This window comes from Euphorbia lathyris, chromosome 7 (assembly GCF_963576675.1).
Source record: "Euphorbia lathyris chromosome 7, ddEupLath1.1, whole genome shotgun sequence".
Classification (NCBI taxonomy): Eukaryota; Viridiplantae; Streptophyta; class Magnoliopsida; order Malpighiales; family Euphorbiaceae; genus Euphorbia; species Euphorbia lathyris.
In genome coordinates, this window is record NC_088916.1 from 30,031,573 (window position 1) to 30,050,211 (window position 18,639).

Consider the following 18,639-nt stretch of genomic DNA (forward strand, 5'->3'; position numbering starts at 1 on the left):
TTAGTTTTGGTTTCGGTTGTACTCGTGAGTTATGGGTTTTCAACCATTGTTAGATTGTTTGGAGTGTGGTATTAGCCGTAATTAGGGTTTTAATTGAGTCGAGTTTTGGCATATTCCAGCTCTATTCGGTGTAATGTTAACAAGCTCGAGCCGAGTTTCGAATTAGGTTCGAGTTCAAATTTGTGTTTGAACTCGGATCATTTGCTCTCGAGCTACACAAGCCAATTCGTTTATCTTGTTCACGAGCATAGCTCCCGAGCTGTTTGTTTATTTTATTCATGAGCTTGCTTGAGAGCAACTTGTTTCTTTTGTTTATGAGCTTCGTGAGCAACTCGTTAAATATGTTTAGCAAATGAAATAATACAATTTTACATGCATAAACATTAAAAACCTCCTTTTAGTCATTAAACAAAAAATATGAGGAGATGGAGGCAAGAATGAAAAGAGGAATGAGAGGAAGGGAGTGATTGATATGTGATGAATATATAAAGTGATTTGATGATGATTTAGAAAAAAAAAAAAAAACTCTAAATCTCTTCCTCATCCTCCTAATCTAATTTATATTTTACTATAATATCAAATAAAAGAATTTTGGAATGGATCATATATCAAATTATAATTATTAAATATAAATAATATTCGATATTATTTATGAGCTTCTATCGAGGTTGTTTGTGAACATTATAATCAAGTTTGTTCATGAACTTGTTTACGAGCCTATAACCATCTATTCGCGAGCTTTCAAACCGATTTTTGTCATGTTCAAACTCGGCTCGTTTACGAATCGAGCCTTTAAATCATGTTCGCAAGCGGCTCGTTTAAATCAAGCTGAGTCGAGCCTTTATCGAGCTGACTATCGAGCCGCTCATGAACGGTTCACCTCATTTACAACCCTAACTGTAATGGGTACTGGTACGGAGTTGGTGTGAAAACATTTTACATTGATTGGTAAGGAGGAGGTGGATTTAGGGGAAGAAGGGTAATGAAACGATGATCACGAAGTATAAACCTTTTCTTTTATTAGGAGATTGTTATTATCGAAATCATAAATAAACCTAAAAGTTATGTCCACTGTGTTTGTGGGAATTTGGAACCTTTTTAGAGGGTTTTGTCTATTTGAATACAAAACTAGAAGATTTGTGGTGGAGTTGCAAATAGAAAGGGATAGAGACAAGATCACGAGGGACAGACCTTGGTATTATGATAGATGTTCAGTGATTTTTTTATGTTCTCTCCAATGATGAACAAGTTTTAGGTTTTCCTTTGAATTATTGTGATTTCTAGATTCGAATATATGATCTTCCTTTTAATTATGGAACCCAACAAAATCTAAACAAGATCGTAAGCAAATGTGGTGGGGTGGCGGAGATAGAGGATTAGGCAATTAATAGTTGGTCAAATTTTATTTGAGTTAGGGTTAGGGTTAATATTACATAAGCCTCGGTTCGAGGGGTGGAGATTAAAACAGACAATTTCAAATTAGTGTTGGTGTACTTCCGATATGAAAAGCTCCATAAGTTTTGTTATTTTTGTGGAACCATTGGACATATGTTGGATGATTGTAAGAGGTTTGTGTTTGTTTAGTGTCATATATACACTTGTTTTAGGACATAATTTATTAATAAATGAATTGATCATTATTGAGTTATTGGATTTATTTGATATAGTAAGTTTAACTATATAAAAACATATTATCTTTTATCACAACTAAACATAAAGTGTTCATACAAAAGTAATCATAAAGTGTTCATAAGTTGAAGTAATCTTTAGTTTATAGAAGTAATCATAAAGTGTTCATACATGATGGAGTTTATGATTCTAACTAAATCTAATTAATTGATAAACTTAAATAAGTCCATGTTAAGTATTATGTTCTGGGATTAACATAATACCGTAGAGACTTGCATGTAACAATGTATTCTCTTCCTGAAAGTTGATCTCACGGGCTTTATATATAAGGATATTTAGGCAGTTACGTGGATCCAATGAAAGAGTTCATTAAGATTGGGACTCGGCTTTAGATAACAGGATGGATGGATCTTGTCAGACCCAACCTAAAATAGAATCAGATATGATAGTGAGACATTACCACAGACGTCTACGAGTCGGAAGTAACATCTCACGTTTAAATTTTAAGAAATTATAATTTTGTTTGAAACTTAAGAAACATTTTAAAACTTACTTTACATTTAGAATAAGTCAAAAAATTATTACAATTTCCAGTTACGAATCCTTTTCTTTTGCTTTCTACTAAAACAAGTTTGAAACATAGAAAATTACGTCCAATTTAACATGTTAACTTTTAATCTTCCCAAACTCACATATTAACACTATAATTGAACATTTCAAACCAAAATTTTGCATAACACAATTTCATCAACCTTTCAAAATTGACAACTCAAGTGCCCAAATATGCACAAGTATAAAGATATGCATATAGGTACATGTATAAGTGTTATCGTCGTAATTTATAGCATTTTTAGTATTTAATTACTAGTTATTTTGTACCATTTTAATAAATTTTAATAATGAGTTTTGTATATTTTCTTCATTTTATGTATCTAAGCCACTTTGTGTGTTTTTAGGCACTTTCGTAAGGTTTTCGGCACAAATAACCAAGTCGGGACTGTTGAAACACCTTTCCACATAATTTTGATTTGACAAAATTATTTAAGTGTAATTAAAAAATATTCTAAACACACTAAGTTTAAATGCTTTGATTTATTCTACTAATGTGTTGGTTCAATGTTGAGTTAAATTGTTTATAAAACACAAAGATTAAAAGGCCCAAAGCCCAATACGGAAGTCAAAGCCCAAGTCAAACAGTTTAAGGCAACTCGGTCCGCGTATGTCAAAACGCTGTCGTTATGTACAAAACGCAGCTCATCGGAAGAAGGATCTAGAAGACCTTCGTGGAACAACTTCGGGACGAAGCTGCTGAGTTGATTCGACAAAGAGTACAAGACAACAGCTGGCCAAGAACAACTTCTAGACAAAGTGTTTCCACTTTGGGTAAAGTTCAGAAGACACAAAATGCTGTCTAGTTGACCTTACCATAAATGGAGAGACATTCTGCCGAGCTGACCAAAAGCTGACCGAGGACAGAAGATACTCAAATCTGATTGGCCGAGAGCTCTGAGCAAGACAGGATGACAACGACAGGAAGCCGTTTCCCTCCAACGGTTATTTCGAAATTCGAAATGACCGATGCCTCAGACGTCTCTATAAATAGAGCCCTTCAGTTGCTTCATTTAAAACAGAACTTGATCAAGCCATTACGCTGACCAAAATCCTACGCAAAGTTCTGCAAGAAAAAGCAAAGCAATCTTACACTAAATTTCATATCTTTTGTGTAAAAGTCTAGAGTGATTATTCAATCATCTAAGGTGTCTTAGCAATCATTGTTTAGGACAAACACTTATCATTTCTAGAGATTAGAAAGGAGAGGCTGAGTACTCGGTTATAGTACTCAGCGAGAGATTAGGATTGAGTAGAGGTATAGAGGAAGGTACTCTTGTTATACTCAGTTTCTAAGATTGTAAAAGGTTTGATGCTCTACCGTTAAAGAGCTCAGTAGAGAATTCGAAATCTCGGAACGTGTTCTGGGGACAGGACGTAGGCTTGGAGGCCGAACCTGGATAAATCTGCTGAGTAATATCTTTCTAACCTTAAACTCCTTTATTTATTTATTGCTTGCTTAAACAAAAACTGACCAAGTAAAGAGGTCAAGCTGAGTTGTGCGCATTGAATATCTGAGCTCAGAAATAGACTCTAAGTGCTATCTCCTGACTCAAGTAAAGAAACTGACCTAGTCGCTAGTTGACTAAGCCATTATCTTGCTATTCACTCAGCGCCGCTGTTAAAACCTTTTTCTCACGAAAAAGAAGTCTGCCCTAATCAAAAAATTTTAAATAGTTCCTAACCCCCCCTTGGAACTATACTTGTAACATTATAAGGGACCAACAAGTGGTATCAGAGCCTAAAAGCTCACTGTAAAAGGCTTAACCACCTTGAGCTGATCCCCACTATGGGCGAAAATAGCACTCGGTTTCTCCCAGGAAACCAAACAACTCAGATCTTACCTGAGGGGCTGTCCATTACTCGGCCTCCCCTATTCTTCAGGTCTAACTATACCTTCTGGAAGAATAGGATGAAAAATTTCATTCAGGCTACAAATATGAGTGCCTGGCTATCCATAGACCAAGGTCCATTTGTACCTGTCGAAGTTGTTGCTGGCCAAACAGTTGTTAAAGCTGAGGCCAAATGGACAGAGGATGATCTCAAGAAGCTGCAAAATCATGCTTCGGTTATAAACATGCTTCACTGTGCGCTCGATGCTGCAGAATATAATAAAATTTCAGGTTGTGAGTCGGCGTAAGAGATCTGGAAGAAGCTGGAGGTCACCTACGAAGGAACCAATAAAGTAAAGGAGTCCAAGGTGAACCAGCAGATGAGACTGTACGAGCTGTTCGAAATGAACAATGATGAGGGAATATCTGACATGAATGCAAGGTTTACAAACATCATAAATGAGCTCAAGAGACTTGGGAAGATCTTCACTGAGGAAGAACAAGTCAAGAAGATTCTCAGGAGTCTTCCTAAAGACTGGCAAGCAAAGAAGACCGCTGTTGAGGAAGCTCAGGACTTAACCACCTACAAATATGATGAGCTCATCAGCTCGCTGCTGACCCATGAGATATCAATGAAAAACTTCAAGGTGAAGGAAAAGTCTGAAGACAAGAAGCAGAAGTCTCTTGTCATGAAAGCTGACTCCACTGATGGGAGCTCAACAGATGATGAAGAGATGGCTATGTTCACAAGGAAGATGAAAAGGCTATTCAGAAAGAATGACAAATATTCTAAGAAGCCTTACAGAAAGTTTGATAAGTATAAAGCTGAGTCCAGCGACAGCAAATACAAGAAAGACAACTCAAAGCCCATTACATACTTTGAATGTCATCAAACTGGCCATATCAAGTCAAGCTGCCCCACGCTGAGGAAAGAAAAGAAGAACGACAAAAAGGCAATGGTGGCAACATGGAGCGACAGTGATGAGTCTTCATCAACAGAAGCTGAGGCCACCGAGTCAGCAAAGATATGCTTCATGGCTGACGAACTTGCTGAACCGTGCGTCTCTGAGCATGCTGACCCCTCCATTGCATCTGACGATGAGGAGCAATCAAATGAGGTAATATCACTTCCCCAGCTCAGAAACGAAATGGGTAATGCCCTGAGTGACCTCTATACACTTGTCAAAAAGTGTAATAAGAAAATTAGAGCACTCAGCAGGCGCTGTGACGAGGTTGAAGAGGTCAAGCTAAGTGACCTCGGATTCCTTCTTCAGGACAACTCAACTTTGCATGATAACATGGAAATCATACATAAGTCTGTCTCTGAAGTCCAATCAGATTCAAAGAAACTGAGAAATGACGTCACAAATATCCAGAACCAACTAAAGGTTCAAAACAAAAGAAATATTCCTCTGAACGCTCAGTACCGAAGTACTGGTCAGTAGAGATGGAATCCCCAGCGGAATGTCCAGTGTGACTTCTGTGGGAAGAAAGGACACACCACAAAGGTGTGCTGGCATGCTCAGCACTGGGGTGCTGACCAGTCAGTGAAAAATCCTAAATGGAAAGTCAGCTGTGACTTCTGTGGAAAGAATGGCCATACTGTCCAAGTATGTCGCCATAAAATAAAATATGATGCTTTACCTGTTGAACCTAACAAGCAAGGACCCAAAAAGAATTGGGTACCTAAAAGTAACTAGTTACAATGCAGGTAAGCCTGAGGTGTGCTGAGAAGTCAAAGATGTGGTATATTGACAGCGCATGCTCGAGGCACATGACTGGTGATAAAACTCAGTTCATCACGTTTGAGCGTAAACGAGGAGGAAGCGTAAGTTTTGGAGACAACAAAAAGGGTAAGATAGTAGGGTCAGGAACCATCGGAGGTAATCCTACTATTGAGTCAGTCTCCCTAGTCAGCGGACTCAAATATAACTTACTCAGCGTAGCTCAGCTATGTGGCAATGGGAGAAAAGTTATATTTGATGCTACTGGATGTAAAATATACGAGGGAAAAACAAATGAGTTAATTTTAACTGCCCCTCGGATTGATAATGTCTTTATGCTAGACTTAGAGAAAAAGTTTTCAAAAACTGTATGCTTAGTTTCAAAGGAAGAAAATTCCTGGCTATGGCACAGGAGACTTGGTCATGTAAGCATGGACCTCCTGGCCAAATTAGCAAGAAAGCAATTGGTTGAGGGACTGCCTGAACTTAGATTTGAAAAAGATCAATTATGCCACGCTTGCCAAGCTGGAAAACAAACCAAACAATCTTTTCATAGCAAAAACATTGTCTCAACTAAGCGTCCGTTAGGATTACTACACTTGGATCTCTTCGGTCCAGTCCAGCCGCTGAGTCTGGGTGGAAGAAGATTTTCCTTGGTCATTGTAGATGACTTCTCTCGGTACACTTGGGTCATCTTGCTGAGTAGCAAGGATGAGACCTTTAAGACATTTTCAAATTTGGTTAGAAAACTTGAAAATGACAAAGACCTAAAGTTGGCTCACATCCGAAGTGATAATGGTGGAGAATTCAAAAACCAACAGTTTGTTGAATTCTGTGAAGCCAGCGGCATTGACCATAATTTCTCTGCTCCTAGGATGCCTCAACAAAATGGGGTTATTGAAAGGAAGAACAGAACCTTGGTTGAAATAGCCAGGACAATGCTGAGTGAGCATAGGCTTCCAAAGTACTTTTGGGGAGAAGCTGTTAACACAACGTGCTATATTCTTAATAGGGCTCTTGTTAGACCTATACTAAAGAAAACCCCCTACGAGCTTTGGAAAGGACGAAAGCCCAACATTGGATACTTTCGTGCCTTTGGCTATAAATGTTTTATTTTAAACACCAAAGATAGCCTAGCTAAATTTGACTCAAAAGCTGATGAAGCTATCTTTTTAGGCTACTCAACAAACAGCAAAGCATACAGAGTTTTCAATAAACGAACTCAAGTTTTAGAAGAGTCAGTACATGTTGAGTTCGACGAAACTAACCCTGTAGGAAGATATCTGCCGCTGACCGAGGATGATCCACACTCAGCACCCGCTGATCAAAATACAGCCGCTGAGTCGTTCCCTCAAGGGCTGACCAAAGGTAAAAGTGAACCAAATATTGTTTTCACTGACCAGTCTTCACCTGCAGAGATTGTTGATAACACAGACAGCACAAGACATCAATCTACCTAAGGAGATAAGGATTCCAAGAGGGCACTCAGAGAGTGCAATCCTTGATGCCGCTGAGAATACCCTGATGACAAAAAATCAACTCAAGAACTTCGCTGATGCTGAGGAAGATGAATTCTGGATGAGCGCAATGCAAGAGGAACTTAACCAATTCAGAAGAAACGATGTATGGGAGCTAGTGCCACATCCAAGGAGTCAGAAGACCATTGGAACAAGATGGGTCTTCCGCAACAAGCTGGATGAGCAAAGAAATGTAGTCAGGAACAAAGCAAGGCTTGTAGCTCAGGGCTACAGTCAGCAAGAAGGTATCGACTACGGTGAGACCTTTGCCCCAGTGGTAAGGCTAGAGGCTATTAGGATTTTATGCGCTTATGCAAGCTATATGAACTTTAAACTGTTTCAAATGGATGTTAAGAGTGCATTCCTTAATGGAGTTATAAACGAGGAAGTTTATGTTAATCAACCTCCAGGGTTTGAGGATCCTAAATTCCCAAACCACGTTTATAAACTCAAAAAGGCTCTGTACGGCCTCAAGCAAGCACCACGTGCTTGGTATGAGAGGCTGACCAGTTTCCTGCTGACTAAAAACTATGTCAGGGGCAAAGCTGATACAACCTTATTCATTAAGAGAAAGGGTAAAGATACCCTGCTGGCTCAAATATATGTTGATGATATTATTTTCGGTGCTACTAATGAATCAATGTGCAAGGAATTTAGCAAGCAAATGCAGACTGAGTTTGAAATGTCGATGATGGGAGAACTCAACTTCTTCCTTGGACTTCAAATCAAACAAGGAAAAAATGGCATCTTCATCAGTCAAGCTAAATATGCCAAGGAGATATTGAAGAAATATGATCTTGAAAATTGCAAGCCAATATCCACTCCTATGGGCACTGACACTGTCCTCTGCGCTGACGAGAATGGTAAGTCGGTAGACAACAAATTATATCGAGGTATGATAGGCTCTCTACTTTACTTAACAGCAAGTAGACCGGACATTCAGTTCTCAGTATACTACTGTGCTAGATATCAATCTAACCCTAAGGAATCTCATTACATAGCTGTAAAAAGAATCCTTAGATATTTGCAAAGCTCAGTGAACGCAGGTTTATGGTATCCCAACACTCATGGATTTACAGTCGTTGGATACACTGACGCTAACTATGGGGGAGTTTGTTGAAACACCTTTCCACATAATTTTGATTTGACAAAATTGTTTAAGTGTAATTAAAAAATATTCTAAACACACTAAGTTTAAATGCTTTGATTTATTCTACTAATGTGTTGGTTCAATGTTGAGTTAAATTGTTTATAAGACACAAAGATTAAAAGGCCCAAAGCCCAATACGAAAGTCAAAGCCCAAGTCAAACAGTTTAAGGCAACTCGGCTCGCGTATGTCAAAACGCTGTCGTTATGTACAAAACGCAGCTCAACGGAAGAATGATCTAGAAGACCTTCGTGGAACAACTTCGGGACGAAGCTGCTGAGTTGATTCGACAAAGAGTACAAGACAGCAGCTGGCCAAGAACAACTTCCAGACAAAGTGTTTCCACTTTAGGTAAAGTTCAGAAGACACAGAATGCTGTCTAGTTGACCTTACCATAAATGGAGAGACATTCTGCCGAGCTGACCAAAAGCTGACCGAGGACAGAAGATACTCAAATCTGATTGGCCGAGAGCTCTGAGCAAGACAGGATGACAACGACAGGAAGCCGTTTCCCTCCAACGGTTATTTCGAAATTCGAAATGACCGATGCCTCAGACGTCTCTATAAATAGAGCCCTTCAGTTGCTTCATTTAACACAGAACTTGATCAAGCCATTACGCTGACCAAAATCCTACGCAAAGTTCTGCAAGAAAAAGCAAAGCAATCTTACACTAAATTTCATATCTTTGTGTAAAAGTCTAGAGTGATTATTCAATCATTTAAGGTGTCTTAGCAATCATTGTTTAGGACAAACACTTATCATTTCTAGAGATTAGAAAGGAGAGGCTGAGTACTCGGTTATAGTACTCAGCGAGAGATTAGGATTGAGTAGAGGTATAGAGGAAGGTACTCTTGTTATACTCAGTTTCTAAGATTGTAAAAGGTTTGATGCTCTACCGTTAAAGAGCTCAGTAGAGAATTCGAAATCTCGGAATGTGTTCCGGGGACATGACGTAGGCTTGGAGGCCGAACCTGGATAAATCTGCTGAGTAATATCTTTCTAACCTTAAACTCCTTTATTTATTTATTGCTTGCTTAAACAAAAACTGACCAAGTAAAGAGGTCAAACTGAGTTGTGCGCATTGAATATCTGAGCTCAGGAATAGACTCTAAGTGCTATCTCTTGACTCAAGTAAAAAAACTGACCTAGTCACCAGTTGACTAAGCCAGTATCTTGCTATTCACACAGCGCCGCTGTTAAAACCTTTTTCTCACGAAAAAGAAGTCTGCTCTAATCAAAAAATTTTAAATAGTTCCTAACCCCCCCTTGGAACTATACTTGTAACATTATAAGGGACCAACAGGGACTTAAGGCGACAACTCCGGAGTAAAAGGGACAAAAAAAGGAGTTTTAGTGACATCAGCATACACTTTGTCTCGGATGTGTGCTGCAAGATAAAAGTCCAATTGTTCACACTAGGACAGATTTGATACATTTTCGTATTTTCAACGTATCTCCCTCATATGGACTCGGATTGAGGCGATTCAAAATGCGTTGGAAAGCTAAGATAAAGATGAATAAGTGACTAATAATTTCTCCAAATTCGAAGTGTATCAAGCCCAGAAAATTCCCAAAGTTGATGAACATGTTGAAGCCTATGATTCCTTTCCCACCTTTACACATTTCAACTCCTAATTTATCAAAGTCTTCCACCATCCTCTCTTAAATGCAAATTTCAGAAGATTAGAAAGTGGGAGGCCATAAGGAGACTTGGTCTTTGAAATTATGTGTGTCATTTTACTATAAAAGGAGACATTGGGTGCCATTTGAAGACACACCAAGCTTAGGCTTAATTCTTCCCTCTATAATGTTATTTTGTTGATTCTTCTTTTTAAGAATCATTTGTTTTTGTTTTTGTAATTGTTGTTGTTATTCTCAAAGTGTTGTTTATGCACAAGTTCATCAAATAAAAGTAAGTTTCAAGTTACCGAAGAAGTTCGTTCGGCAATCGTCATTACGGTTTCTTCTAAACTTTAATCTTTTTTATTAATATGAACTCTATTATCTATCTTTCTAAGGTGTGTTTTAATCTAATCATGGGCTAAAACCCCCTTAACTAAGGCTAAAAGCGGATCTTAACCTTAATTATGTGGTAATTACGTTTAACCTATTTAAGTTATCTTTATCCTTTTTTAGAACTAACTTATGATTCTTAATGCTTGTAGGAGATGGGCCAACTCTCTACTTGAATATAATTGATCGTTTATATTGACCGCGATTAAATTGATTAATCGAAATTCATAAGTTGGACCTAATGACCATTTAGTGTGGCTTATTAGTTTTCCAAGGTTTTTCATGAATCTTATTACAAATCTTAGATTTATTACTTGAGCCGGACCAAGGGAAAGTAATAAATCGAAGGTTTGGAATTAAGAAAACTTAATGCTTCTCTTGATTAATTACTTGAGCCGGACCAAGGGAAAGTAATTAGTCGAGAATTTAGAACCAATCTCAAGAACTATTAGTTAATAAGGAAAATCGTCGTCTTAAAAAGGATAAAACAACTTAAAAGGAGTTAAGTGTTATTACCAAGCAAAGAGGTTAAGTGAAGCTAGAAACCTTAGTTTCTTTCAATATAAGTATTCTCTCATCTAATTTTGTACAATTTTCATCTCACTTTTTAATTAAGTCTTAACTTGGTTGTCCAACAAACTCTACATTTCGATTGTTTAAATAATAGACAGTAAGCAAAGAGATTAATACTTATAATCACCATCCTCGTGGGAACGATACTCTACTTACACTTTATTACTTGGTACACGACTAAGGTACACTTGCCTTCACATGCACGTATACGTAAAACGTGCATCAATAAGTAAGTTCAGTTCAGTTTAATTCATTAATTTATCACTATTTATTATAATTATAATTATTTATATATAATTTATTATAATTTATTATAATTTATAATTTAGTGTTATTTATATATAATTCATTATTATTTATTATAATTATAAATGTTTGTAATTTATTATTCATTTTATTTATTATAATTATAATTATTTATATGTCATTTATTATTTATTATAATTTATAGGGTAATTAATTTATTAGTCCATATATTTTGACAAAACACACTGTTTAGTCCCTGTATTTTCAAAAACACACAGTAAAGTCCCTAACATTTTTCTAGGTAAACTGTTTAGTCCCTAACGTTTTTCTCGGTGAACTATTTAGTCCCTGCCGTTAGACTCTCATGAAGATTCTGTTAGTCAATTTGGATTTGCGTTCTTTTTTTTCCTTTATTTTCCTTTCCTTTAAACTCTAATGCATCTGAAATCAACTTTGAGTGTTCTTCTTCTTTATTTTCTTCTTAATCGTTCAAATTCGTAAGCATTGGGTCTGTTCTTTTTCTTGTTCTCCATATAAATAGCTTCTTGTTCTAAATTGGATTTCCTCTTTTGAAGTTTGAAAGTAAATAGTAAAAGGTAATTTAGTCATTTTCAAAGTCATAAACGGTAAAAAAAATCTAACAAACAGACGGAAGGACTAAACAGTTCACTGAGAAAAAGGTTAGGGACCTTACTATGTATTTTTGAAAATACAGGGACTAAACAGTGTGTTTTATCAAAATATAGGGACTAATAAATTAATTACCCTAATTTATATATAATTTATAATTTAGTATTATACATATAATTCATCATTATTTATATATAATTTTTAATTTATTTATTATAATTTTTATATAATTTTTCATTATTTATTATAATTATTATTTAAATATAATTTATAATTTAATATTATTTATATAATTCACCATTATAATTTATTATTATAATTTATCATTTTTTATTATAATTATAATTATTTAGATATAATTTATTATAATTTATAATTTAGTAATATATATATATATATAATTCATCATTATTTATTATAATTATAATTATTTAAATATAATTTATAATTTATTTATTATAATTTATCATAATTTATTATAATTTATTATAATTTATCATTTAATATTATTTATATATAATTCATCATTATTATTTATTTGTAATTTTCATGTGGTTTTGGGATCCTAGGAGATCAAGAATCAATTGCTAGCGCGGGAGGAGGATGACAATAGCTGGAACATAGTTAGCACTAAGAAAGTAAGGCAGAGGGAAAAAATTATGACAACAACAGAGAATTTTCCAGCTCAAAACAAACGAGCCAGTAAACCTTCGGTCTATTTTAAATGATCTTTCTTTACTGGAATTGTAGGGGTATTCTTAATAGGGATACTCAGGGTTACTTGCATTGTTTGTGTTCGCTTCATAAACCGGATTTTCTTTGTTTAGTTGAGCCTATGGTGGAGTTCAGTTCTGTTAATGAGGCCTTCTGGAGAAGGCTTGGTTTTGTCTTTAATTGCTATGAACAATAAGGAGCTTCCAACTCTATGGGTTTTTGCAAAGATTAATTCTTCCATGCTTACCAATATTTGTTTCGGACATGAACAGTTTGTTATTCTGAGTTTGTCTAATTTAAATACTTTTGTCTGCTTTATTTACGGGAGCGTTTGGGCAAATAGACGTGTCACTATGTTTGATGATATTTTGGCTTATCAAAATAGGTTGAATGGGCATTGGGTTCTTCTGGGAGATTTTAATTCTGTCCTTGGATCTCACGAGAAATCGGGACGGGCTCTTGCTTTGCGTCCTTATAAGGAGTTTCGTGATTTTATTGATTCTGGTTCTTTTATTGATGGTCCTACTCATGGGGCCTCTTTACTTGGTCTAATGCAGGCCTGGCTTTGCGCGGGTTGAATGTCGTCTGGATAGAGTCTTATTATCTGCTTTATTCTCGGACTTCTGGGAACCAGTTTGCAGTTTGGCTTTGCCGCGGCATCACTCTGACCATTGCCCTTTGATGTTTAGCTACTCCAATGGGAATCACCCTATCTCTAGATTCAGATTTCAGTCTATGTGGATTTTGCATCCGGGGATTAGGGAGGTGATTGCTGATTTTTGGAATGGAATGCATCCTAGCTTACCTCCTATGCAAGCTTTATGTGATAAACTCAGGCGACTTCGGTCGGTGCTCCGTCACTGGAATAAAGTGGTTTTTGGTAACATTGATATGTGTCTCACTGATGCTGAGATGGATCTGGCCCGTGTGTAGGCGGAAATCTCTGAGAATGGGTTTACTCCTGAACTACATCATGAGGAGATGAATGCTCATGCACACTTGGATAATATTTTGCATAGAAATGAGGCTTTTTTGCGTGACAAGAGCAGAGTTAGATGGCTTAAAGAGGGAGATCGAAATACCATCTTCTTCCATCATATGGCATCTATTCGAGCTGTTGCCTCTGGGATTTCAGTGCTTCAAATTGAGGATGAGCTGGTCTTTAATCCGAATCAAATTGGGACACATATTGCTAAATTTTATTCAAGTCTTTTTAAAAATGATAAGGTCTTGCCGCAGAATTATGATCTAGTTTATGAGGTTGTTCCACATCTTGTCTCTAACTTGGATAATGATTTGCTTACTCGTTGCCCGGATATGAATGAAGTTCATATGGCAGTTGTAGGTGCCGCGGCCTCGCCCGGGCGGACCGGGGGGTGGACACCGTTGACGACAGATGCTGTGATTGGCGCCGAAAGCAACCAATCGCGAAATCAAGCTGCTCGGCAGGGCCGGAGCTCGGAGTATGGAAGAGTCGCCACCCACGAATGGGAAATGAACACCGATCCCTTGCGGGAGATCGGTGAGGGTTAGAGAAACTTAGGTACGAGCCGAGAAGGCTAGCTACTTTCCAGAGAAAGGCTACTAGGCACCCCAACATCGCCCGGTTATGAACCACCAGCCTCCTACTTAGCATGTTAGGCGCTAACGGACTAATCGCATATTTCTTTAAGTTTAAAATTCATTTGAAACCTTTTCTTTCTCGTTTTGGAAACCGTTTTGAGCATATATTATTGAAAGCCATATTAGTAAAGAATCACCCATTTACATGAATTTAGAGTATATGGAAGAAAGAGGGAAGTAGAAGGAAGAATTAGTTTATTCACCACGTGAGTTATGCTTTGTATTATACATTAAATCTACACTAATCTCACTCGCAAAAAACGAGTTTATTTTACATGGTTCGTATCTTAATTGCCGTTGGAACGATTTAGGTACGTTTCAAAACCCCGTTAATTTACATGATGTTCACTCGAATCGTCGTTGGAATGACTCGAGCGTGTGAAAACGTTGAACAAAAAGTTTTAACCAAAAACGTGATTAAGCATACAAGTCCATTTATTTTTGTACAAAACCGTTTAGTTAAGAAAACGATTCAAAACTCTATTATTTACAAAGAAAACGATTTTTATTACAACGTTCGCTTAATCCGTCGTTGGAACGAATTAAGGTTTTAAAACGTGACGTTTAGGAAATAGTTTGAAATGGTAAAAAGCCTTTTATTTACACTTTATACATATCTAGAAAAACTTTACTTTAAATAAGCAAGTTAAACTCTTTTTTTTGTGGTTTATTTTCCCTTTTTCACTCAATTAACTTTACTTGAACATATTCACAAGAATGATCAATTTAAATCCCAAACTAACAAAATAAAACGAATTTGAAATACATACAGATAAATGTTCAAAAGTAGAGCGAATGTACCCATATATATATATATATATACATTTTTATCTAAAAATAAGGATATATCTATAGGTTAGAAAAACAAGTAAAAGATACTATATAATATAACTAAGTATATGTATAATAGTGATAACGAAAAATACTAAATATAATACACTTTTATTCTAATTAAAAATATGTAAAACAATGAACAAAGTTCATAAAGGTAGAAAATAACGTTTAGTTGAAAATAGTTTTTACATAATAAACACTAAACCAATATTTAATAACCTCAAACATCATCGATCAATTAATTATCCCAAAAAACTAAATTGATATAAATTGAGTTTGAATATAGAATAGATAAGTGTAAAATATCTAATTATTAGTTATAGAACCCCAAAACACTTTTAATAAATAAATTAAATAATTACATACATATATATAAGGCCAAATGTCAAAAGAGTTAAGAAAAAGGCTTCAAAGGGGATTTTTAAAATTCCAGCAGCTTTACCGACGGAAATCCGTCGATAAACTGCCTTTAGTGACAGAAACAGCAAAGTTATAGAAACAGTCCCTATATTTTCCAGATTTATTTAAAATACTTTAGCTCTAATCTATTCTATCATTTTGGTCCCCGAACTACCCAAATTGGGTCATAGTCTATAACGGAGTATCCCAAAGCGATGTTTTATTTCCAAAACGTTAATTTAAAAAGCTTTTCTAAATTCTATATTTACAACGTTTTAATCCCGAACTCCCCTTAAATCGGGTCACGGTTCGTGTTGGGACTTTAAAACGAGGTTTTTATTTAAAACTAAAACGTTTATTTAAGATGAGACGAGAATTAAATAAATACGAGAAAATAAATAAACGTGATAAAATAAATGAACTAAATAAATAAATAAAGAAACAAAACTATAAATAAAATAAATAGACGAAACAAATAAAACGAGTCTAGTCCTCGGATAATACCTCAAGATCGGTATTGACGGCTTGATGTCGGTCAAATCCACGAGTTATGATTTTTCGGTATTTTTTCGTGTTTGGTAAAATATTTAACTTTTAGGAATTTTCAGATTTTTTAGGAAAAAAAAATGTTTTTTCCCAACAAAAATTACTTTCTCTCTCTAAAAAATGTTTTAAAGTGAGAAGCTCCAAAAATCCTCCTCTCCCCAAATGCATGGGGATCCGTGCCTTTTATAGGCACGTATCCCAAAGTTGGGCGTGCGCCCAACGGGGGGTTGGGCGGACGCCCAACGCACAGTTGGGCGACGCCCAACAGGCGTTGGGCGGACGCCCAACCTTGAGTTGGGCGACGCCCAACAGGCACTGGGCGGACGCCCAGCGCAAGTTGGGCGCGCGCCTAACTGCCGTTGGGCGTGCGCTCAACTGCCGTCGGGCGTGTGCCTGACGCGGCTGGGCACTCGCCCAACGCCGCTGGGCGCTCTCCCCACGCCGTCGGGTGCTCGCGAGCCGTCCATTTGCCGGTACGCATTTCTTCGGGGTCGTCTCGTGTTTTTTTTTTATTTATTTTTTTTATTATTGGAATCAACCGCTCTAACCGCCTGCCATGGGTTTTCGTCACAGGTGTCACACCCGACCCTATACGACCTCAATCGGCATCGGGCGTGAAATAGAAAGATCATAATCAATACTTCAGAGTCTCCAAATTATCCACATATCATAACTAGCATACTTTTCAAGAATTCCTTTCAAATACCTTTAGACTATATCCATAGTTCTATTACATTTAAGTGTCAAATCCTACCCAACATAACCAAATCTCCAAATGATTACAAATGCAAATGTCCTGACTAAAGACAAACCCAATGACTTGAACCTTGTTTATCAACCAGTGACTTCTCCTATACCTTGCTCTTTCTCGCCTAAAAACATTAAAACATTTAAAAATGTGAGACAAAAATCCCAGTAAGGAATTATCAACTATAAAAACCAACTTTACTTAACATAGCTACATATATACATTTATAAAGGGATTTAATCAAAACCTTATAAAATATACTCAAAACTTAAGTTTATAATATAATCATCAAAACCTTATAAAACATTCTCAAAACTTAAGTTCATAAAATAAAATCTGTGTATGTGTATCCATCCTCGAATTCCACCCGTGTAGATCATAACATCAATCATAACAATATCGAGATATCTCATTTATATCTCGTTCCTTGCCTAACAGTTAGGACTACCAGCCGTGCACTCTGGCCATACCGCCATTAGGTATGGTCTTAAAAATACAACTCCTACCCCGGGCAATCCTAGATGGACAAAACCATTTAATCTTTCGAAATATCACAACTCATAAAAATCATATTTGGACTTCAATCCAAAATAATAACAACAATCACCGCAACAGATTTCTCAATCCAAAAACAATTCGTAAGAAATCATCAAATTCATTTTATTCAATATATACACATTGAAACCAAAAACATATATGTATATATGTAAATCAACCAAATTAAGCCTTAAATCAACATAATCAAGTAAAATCTGAAATTCACATAGAAGCATAGTCAATAGCTTCATTTGAAACCATAATTTCACAATAAAAGCAAGATCGTGAAAAATCCCAATTTTACAAAATATCCGTATAAACCCTGAAATATCAATTTCTGAAAATTCTTTGATTATATATATCTATATATATAAAACTCAAAATATAGTTGATAGTTACTTACCTTGGCTACTAAGTGAAGAAAATACAACCGATCGATTCGCCTCTAAACTCTGTCTAAGACGTTTCCCCTCCAAATACTGCCGAAACTCAAAAACTCTTCGATTAGGACTTAGATCTATACATGAGGATGCTATGTTTCCAATTTCGAGTGATTCGGACGGTCGAATCTCTGTAAATTAAAGAAACGGTGGAGAAACGGTACAGGAACGATAACTATGCAGAAGAAACGAAAAGAAGAAGAAAAAGAAAAGAAAAGAAACAAAATGAGATAATGATCCTATCTCTCCCCACCTCTTCGCATATATATATCCATATTGGCGAATATACAGTTTGGTACTCCATCTTTATATAATCTTTTAAAAATTACTTTAAACTTTTAATTTACACATAAACCCATCAAATTAACTCCAAACTTTGCCCATAGCACCAAATTAACTTTACACACCCAATAATTATAATATATATTAATACCAAGGTATAAATTCTAGAAATCTAGACCCGGACGTGACAATTCTCCCCACCTTAAGAAATTTCGTCCTCGAAATTCACGTTCTCTAATCTAAATTTTCTTCCTCAAATAATCTCCAAAATCACAAAATTATTTCAAATTATCAAGATTCCTCATAATCATCATAAGACCACAAATTCTAATGTTTTCCTCCATTAACTCCATAATTTATCCATCTCCACATCACTGTAACAATTATTTATACATACCTCTTAATAACTCTAAACTTCAACCTAGTCAATTCCATCACCAATAAATCCACAATAAAACTTCAAATATCATATATTCACTTTTATATAATATGATACACTTTATATTCGTATTTTCCTAACATACACAAAATCTCACTTTAATAAATTTAAATCACAATTGATTCCATCAATTGCATATATATCAAATATATTTC